Genomic DNA, 7,316 nt, shown 5'->3' on the forward strand with positions numbered 1-7,316 from the left:
GACATCCAATGAGAGTTGAATACCTTCTACAATCCTGCTTATTATACCTTGTTATTTCAAGGGTGGCCCTGCTTGTGTTTGGAGGGGTTCATAGGAAGCAGTGTAATTTGGACTCCAGTGTCAATGAGAGTTGTAAAAAGTAGTTTGTGTGTTTCCCCCAATGGATAACTAAAGAAGTATTTAGGTGATTGTCCCCTGGAGGAGGAATAAGCTCCCAGAACTGTTAAGTCCCTAGATCAAGTGCTTTGGAGGTGGTAACTCTTAGAGGTAAAGGTACAGGATCCCAGAACTTGCTGCTGGGACTGGGGCATTTCAGTAGGTGAAGGCATCCACCTATGGGAGAGGGCCAACAGTCTCTTGAAGAGCCCATAGTACCTGAGCAAAGGTTTCTAACTTGTGCTCAGGCTACCCTGAGATTAAGACATTAGGGAACCCCAATCTCTGGAGCTCCCAATACAGAGAGACACTTTGATCACTTTGTAAGGGAGGGAGCTGGGTCAAGATGCCACACTTTGGGTGACCAACAATGGTCATAGAAGCCCCTATATTCTCTAGGGTCCTTCTGTTGGGTTACTGGCTGAGGGTACACAGGGGCTCTTTTGCCTTTACTGACAAACAAAATTTGGGGCTTCAGAAAAATTCTCTTTGTTGTGTCTACCTACAGCCTCAATGCTGTAGTATACTGACACCTACTGTACTGTATCTGACACTTCTGTAAATTATAATACCATAACCTTATAATTAGGAAGAATTCCCTTCTTCCCATCCCTTTAGAGAAATTTTCTAGAAAAATTTGCATTTCTCCAATGGTATAGTTACATGTCTCTGTTTTTCATTGATGCTGGTCATTGGATGTGTTGGTACAATGGGTGGTGACAAGAAATACCTGACAGGGAGGTTGCTTCTTCCCTGACTCATATGCTGCTGCCTCCCATTTTAGGTGTCCCAATCAGCCTCCAAGGGGTCAGGGGACAATTTGTGACAGTAGCAAAGAATGCAGCAACATGGGAGACACTTGCTTCAACAGTGTTTACCCACCCAGGGTGCCATGATGCCCCTGGTAGAGTTGTTTCTGGCTTGGTCAGGACTGGCTTTCCAAGCTCAACATTCTGATCCTGGCCACAAACACAGTGGGCCCAGCAGCCAGCTTCCCCTTCCAGCACTTATCTCCTTGGCTCAGGACCTGATAGCCACACCCCTGGTCCCTGCTTGAGGGGAAAGAGGCAGAACCCTACCATCCCAGTTAGCTCATCTTGGCTCAAGGCCAGGACTTTTGCATATATTTATATCTGATTGCTTCTAGATCTGACACCCCATGGGGTTTCATTTAGAGGTTAATGGAAAATGTACCCAGACTGGGGCCTGCTGGTTGGTGTCTGCAGAGAAGTCTGAACTTTTATAGCACCAGCATCAATAATTTAGGGTGGGCATTGGTGGGAACACCAGCAGCAGCAATAAACAGAGCAATGTTGCAGATCACTAGCAAGCCATGGTTCTTTCCCAGAGAGACTGAGTCTGGGAGAGGTAGTGAGCCAATCACAACAAAAAGGTTTTGTGTGTGGGGTGCAGATGATGCCCATAATCCCATCCTCATAGCCAATTTCATTGGGGGGGGTACTGTAGGTGGTATAATAAATAAGAATATTCAAAGTATGACCTGCTGAATGAGGGGGTACAAGCCACCCACACAGGGTCAGTTGTAGCTCCTTCAGCATCCAAGCTGCCACTTTGGGGAAGTGAAAACCCTGGAGTCATTTTGATTGAAGACACAGTTTCAAAAAGTTTATAAAAGTGAAGTAAAGTCAAAGATTTATTATTTACAAATCACAGAAACGGGGGTCGGGGGCACAATGAGCTAAGGAAAAGGCAGCCCTCTATCCCAAGTCACAAGCAAAGAGGAGATAAAAAGCATGGTAGCAGGCATCTATGACTTATATGGTGGTTGGGGAAGAGGTCACTAACTTTTTTGTGGGACTCCAGTATAAGTGGTTATTTTAATTTATTTTATTTTTAATTTTTTTAGAGTTTATTTATTTATTTTGAGAGAGAGAGAGAGAGAGAGAGCACAAATGGGATAAGGGCAGAGATAGAGGGAGAGAGAGAGAGAATCCCAAGCAGGCTCCACACTGTCAGCACAGAGCCTGTTGCAGGGTTTGAACTCACAAACTGTGAGATCATAACCTGAGATGAAATCAAGAGTTGGACTCTTAACCAACTGAGCCACCCAGGTACTGCTCTAAGTGGTTATTTTAAAAGGTGCCCAGGGAAAAGCAAAGTGGGAACTTGTGATGGGAAGGCTAAACTCAGGTCTTTATCTAAATGTCCAGTCTCCAGGTGTGAACAGGTTGTCATGCTATGAAATGCAAAGGCAACAACTCAAAACAGCTGTTTTCTCATCAGAACTTATTAATCATCAACTGTTGCCAAAGTTGATTTTGTTTTTCTTCAAGACATAAAAAATGACCCACCTTGTTCTTGTTTATCTATATCATTATTTAGCATACTAAAATACATATATTTATTTACATATACATAGTTTAGTTTTCTAATGTAAGGGTTTTTTTTTCTATTCTATAATATGCTATGCAATGCTATGCTAAGCTATACTACTTTATTGTAATCCCAATACATCCTAGGATTTAATTCCAGGAAGGGTGAAACAAGCAATTGACAAGATATATAGAATTCTGTATGGACAAAATTGGCTACCGAACCCCTCAAAAGGCAGAAGACATATTTATGTTTATTAATGAATTCCTGATGTGATTTCCAATCTAGAAGGGCTGGATGCTTTAGATAAGCTTTATTTAAATTTTCTATTTCAAGAAAGGTCATGTTCCTACTTGATGTCACAACCACTAATATGGATATTTATCTTGCTTGTTGCTCATTCCAGATTGTCTTTACAATCTCCGCAAAGATTTACATAATAATAGGCCATGGGACTGATGTGACTTCCCCATTTGGTTTCAGGAAAGACAGTAAATGTATTATCTCTCATGGTTATTCCACAGCTAACAAGGCGTTCCTCAAAGAATGACAGTTCACCCGAGAAGAGATATATCCCACAGGTCTTTATGATTCACATCTGCAATAACTAGGATTCAAAATAGCAGATGTCAACACTTTACAAGATCAGTGTATGACAAAGGCTTTGCTGCTCAGAAATTCCATTTCAACATGGTCATATTTCTTTAATAGTAAGCAAATCAGAGCCAGACTGGTACAACTTCCACTAAAAGCTAATTCTGAATAAAACTCAGAATTCATGGCACTTTATTCTAGGAAATACCTAGCTAACGCCTACTGGGTTGGGCTCAAGGAGTGTAAATAAGAAAAGACTACAGAATTAATTGCTAGAAAGATGAACATAGAGACAGAAAAAAAATGACATTGAAAAGTGTCACCAGTGCTTTTAGCAAGGCCACTACACAGTGCCATTAGCTTACCTGTGACAGTGGTCATGCCAGAAAGATCAACCATGTGATTAGAAGACTGAGGCTTTGAAGCAGGTACTATCAGCCTGACCTTCGGGAAAGTCTACCTGAGAAAGCTGAAGTTTGAGCTCAATAATGTGGTCAAAAGTTTCAGTCATATAATCAAACCCCAATAAAGACTCACAATACTGAAGCTCAGGCAAGCTTTCCTGGTTGGCAGTACATACAGATGTGTCAGGAAGAGCAGATCCAGGGGCACCTGGGTGGCTCAGTCAGTTTGTTGGGCTCTGTGCTGACGGCCCGGAGCCTGGGGCCTGCTTCGGATTCCGTGTCTCCCTCTCTCTCTGCCCCTCCCCTGCTCATGCTCTGTCTCTGTCTGTCTCAAAAATAAATAAAGCATTAAAAAAAAAAAAAAAGAAAGAAAGAAATTGCATGTCTAGAGAAACTAGAAGATTTGCATTTGGAGTCCTCCCAGCCCTCACCCTATGGATCTTTTCTTTCGGCTGGTCCTGATTTATAGCCAGTATTAGATATTTGAAATCATGTATAATACTTTCTTGAATGTGAGTCATTTTAGAAAATTATCTTACCTGAGAAATAGGAAGCCCTGGTTTTATACCAGTTGGTCTCAACCTTGAGCTTGCAGCTGGATCTGAAGTGAGAACAGTCTTGTGGGGAACCATACCCTTCACCTGTGTGGTTAATATCACAATTGCATTGCACAGGACAAATAACCTCCAAAATCTGGAGATACAAGTGTACCAGGCATTGGCAACTGAGTTATGCTTCCTGGAGTACAGAGAATCACAAAAGGATCCCCTCATGACCCTGGTAGGGAGAGAATAACCATTATTAACTCAAGCTATGTTAATATATGGTACATGTGGAAATATTTACAGATATTATACATATTAACCATGCAAGTACATGGCTTAGCATATACATACATAGTTCCTTATATGTCAGTGCAGATGCCCTACAACAAGGATACCCCATACTACAGACTGCATGTTTGTGTCTCTCCCAAATTCATATACTGAAATCCTAATGTCTAATGTAATAGAATTAGATGAGGTCCTTGGGAGGTGAGTAGGTCATGAAGGTAGTGTCTACATGAATGGAATTATCATTCTTATAAGAGGGACCTTCAGAGCTCTCTAGCTTCTTCTACCATGTGTAGATACAGCATAAAGTCAGCAGTCTGCAACCTGGAAGGGGGCCTTCGCCAAACCAAATCTGCTGGCACCCTGACCTTGGACTTCTACCCTCCAGAACCAAAACAAATACATTTCTATTGTTTATGAGTCACTCAGTCTGTGGTATTTTATTATAGTAGCCTGAGTAGATTCAGACACTTCACTAGCAACAAGCATACCTACCACACAGATCTTGAGTTCTAATATGATTCTACAATAAAAGGAACCAGGGCCTTTGAAGAAGTGGCTGATTCTAGTGTTGGGACAGTATATACACAAGATGATCCTACAAAATGTTGTAAAAGAAGAAGGTAAGAAAGTACAAAAAACTCACATGCCCCAAAAAACCATAATGATGGCTGTATGTCAAAGTCACATAAAAGCAAGCCAAAAGAGCTCTCACTGGTCAAAGCTGGAAGAATTTTCACAACAAAATAATTGTATAGTATTGGATTATAACCCAAAGTGTAAAATAAATATCTTTCAGTTCATACTGATATAAGTGATTATTAAATAAATAAATTAGGGAGAAGAGGCAAATTTCTTCTATAGAAGAATTCCAAAAATCCATGTAGTTTCTCAATTCTCAAGAAGGTGTCGCATAACTCTCCATTCCTTATGTGTGGGCTGTACCTAGTGACTTCTTTCCAAAGACTCAGTAGAGAAAGGTGGCAAAAAGTAACTTTATTTGGAAAAATTTGACAAATATATTTCAGCCAGGTAGTCAACAACAGTGATAAGTCATGTTGATGATTTGTACCCTTGGTATGATAGGATGAAAAGACACACTGTACCTCTCTATTTTTCCTTCTCCAAACACACAGCTGTAATCTAATCGTTGAGAACAGCATCAGACAAATCCAAATAGAGGGACATTCTACAAATTTCCTGACCAATACTCCTTAACACTCTCAAGATCATCAAAAACAAGTCAGAGAAACTGTCATAGCCAAGAGAAGCCTAAGGAGATATGTCAGCTAAATTATGTGGGGATGTGGCAAGAAAATATTCTATTTTGGATAGGATCTTGGAACAGAAAAAAATAGACATTAGATAAAAACTGGGGAAATCTAAATAAACTATGGTCTTTAGTTAGTACTAATTTCTCCATATTGGATCATCAGTTGTAACAAATGCATCATACCAATGAGAACTCTTCTCTATCTCCACAATTTTTATGCAAATGTAATACTGTTATATATACTAAGTATAATAAAAATTAAAGATGAAAATAAACATTTATTACTCATTCTACCTAGAGATGGCTGTCTCAGACCATAGCAATCTTCATTCCTTGTCAAACAATTTCTTTTGCCTCTGTCTTCATAGCCCTTTTTTCTCTCCAAAGTCATAGAGTTTTGTTTGTTTTTTGTTTGTTTATTTGTTTTTGCCAACAGATTGCTAATGGTTTCATGTTTTGCTATAATTGTTTTAGTTATGTATGTCATATATACTAACTGTATTTTGAACTCTCCGATGACAGGAGTTTATTTCACCTTCACTGAATTGCCCTTAATGTAATGTCTCAAGCTTCTATAAAGGTCACTATAAAGCAAACATACCCATACAAAATTCATTTTCTTTTTTTTTTTTTTGTGCTTAAAACATTGTAGGGGAAGGAACACTTCAGGAATAGTGAAGACTTCTTAAAACCTATTTTTCTAAAAATGCAGCAAGAATACTGACCAAGTATTGTCAAAATCAATCAACCCAGGCCTTAGAACAATCGGAGAAGTGTTTATTGAAAAGCAGAGATGAATCTCATCTCAAGAACAGTGAGCACTGTTGCATTTAATTTGCTCTATTTCCATCCCACTCTCTCCAGCTCTGTAGTACCCTCAGAAACAGATTCACAACTACAGTGACTCTGAAAACCAAAACACTAAAGATTGCTACAGGGAACACAACAGTATAGTCCCCCCCAAAACATCTTCTCCAGAGAATTGTTATTATTTGACCTATGTGCTGCTTCCACTACACACCCAATTGCACAGTTTGTCCTTATTTGAATTGACTCAAAGCTAACTCACAGCTAGTCTTTTCCCTAGGGCATTTGATGAAAGCAATCAGAGGCAATTAAATTCAGCTGTCTGAGGCACTGTTACCAGTTTGGGGGCAAATAAGAGACTGGCCAAAACCTGTAAATGAATGCTGTAAAATGAGAATGTTCATACTTTTCTTTGAAAACCTGTAGCAAATTTCTGTCATCTAGAAGCCCACGTGTATGTATAAGGCTGTGCACATATCAAGGAAAATTTGGCCAAAATCTCTTATCTGTGGATGAACTGAATGCTCTGAAAAGCAGTATGTGAAAGCTAAGTCAAAGATGTAAACTACCCATTGTAGGAATTGAAGGAACATTGAAGGAATACATAAAGCCCACTGATAAAGAATGGAAGATTTATAATCATAGGCATTTAAGGAAATCTCTGCATAATCATTAGCCAACTATTAAGTAAATTGAGCAGGTTTCAATGGTCACAAGACAAAAAAATTACATAATTAGTTGAAGAGAATCACTAAACCATCAAACAATGTTAACAACAACCAAAACAAATACCAATAACAACAAACACTGGAAGGATTAAATCTCTACTATTGCCAAATGACAGTAAAGTTGTCCAATTTTCAAAGAACACTTCTGAAACATTCTAAGAAATAGGAAAGCATGGCCTATACACAA

Source organism: Lynx canadensis, chromosome B3 (genome assembly GCF_007474595.2).
Source record: "Lynx canadensis isolate LIC74 chromosome B3, mLynCan4.pri.v2, whole genome shotgun sequence".
NCBI lineage: Eukaryota > Metazoa > Chordata > Mammalia > Carnivora > Felidae > Lynx > Lynx canadensis.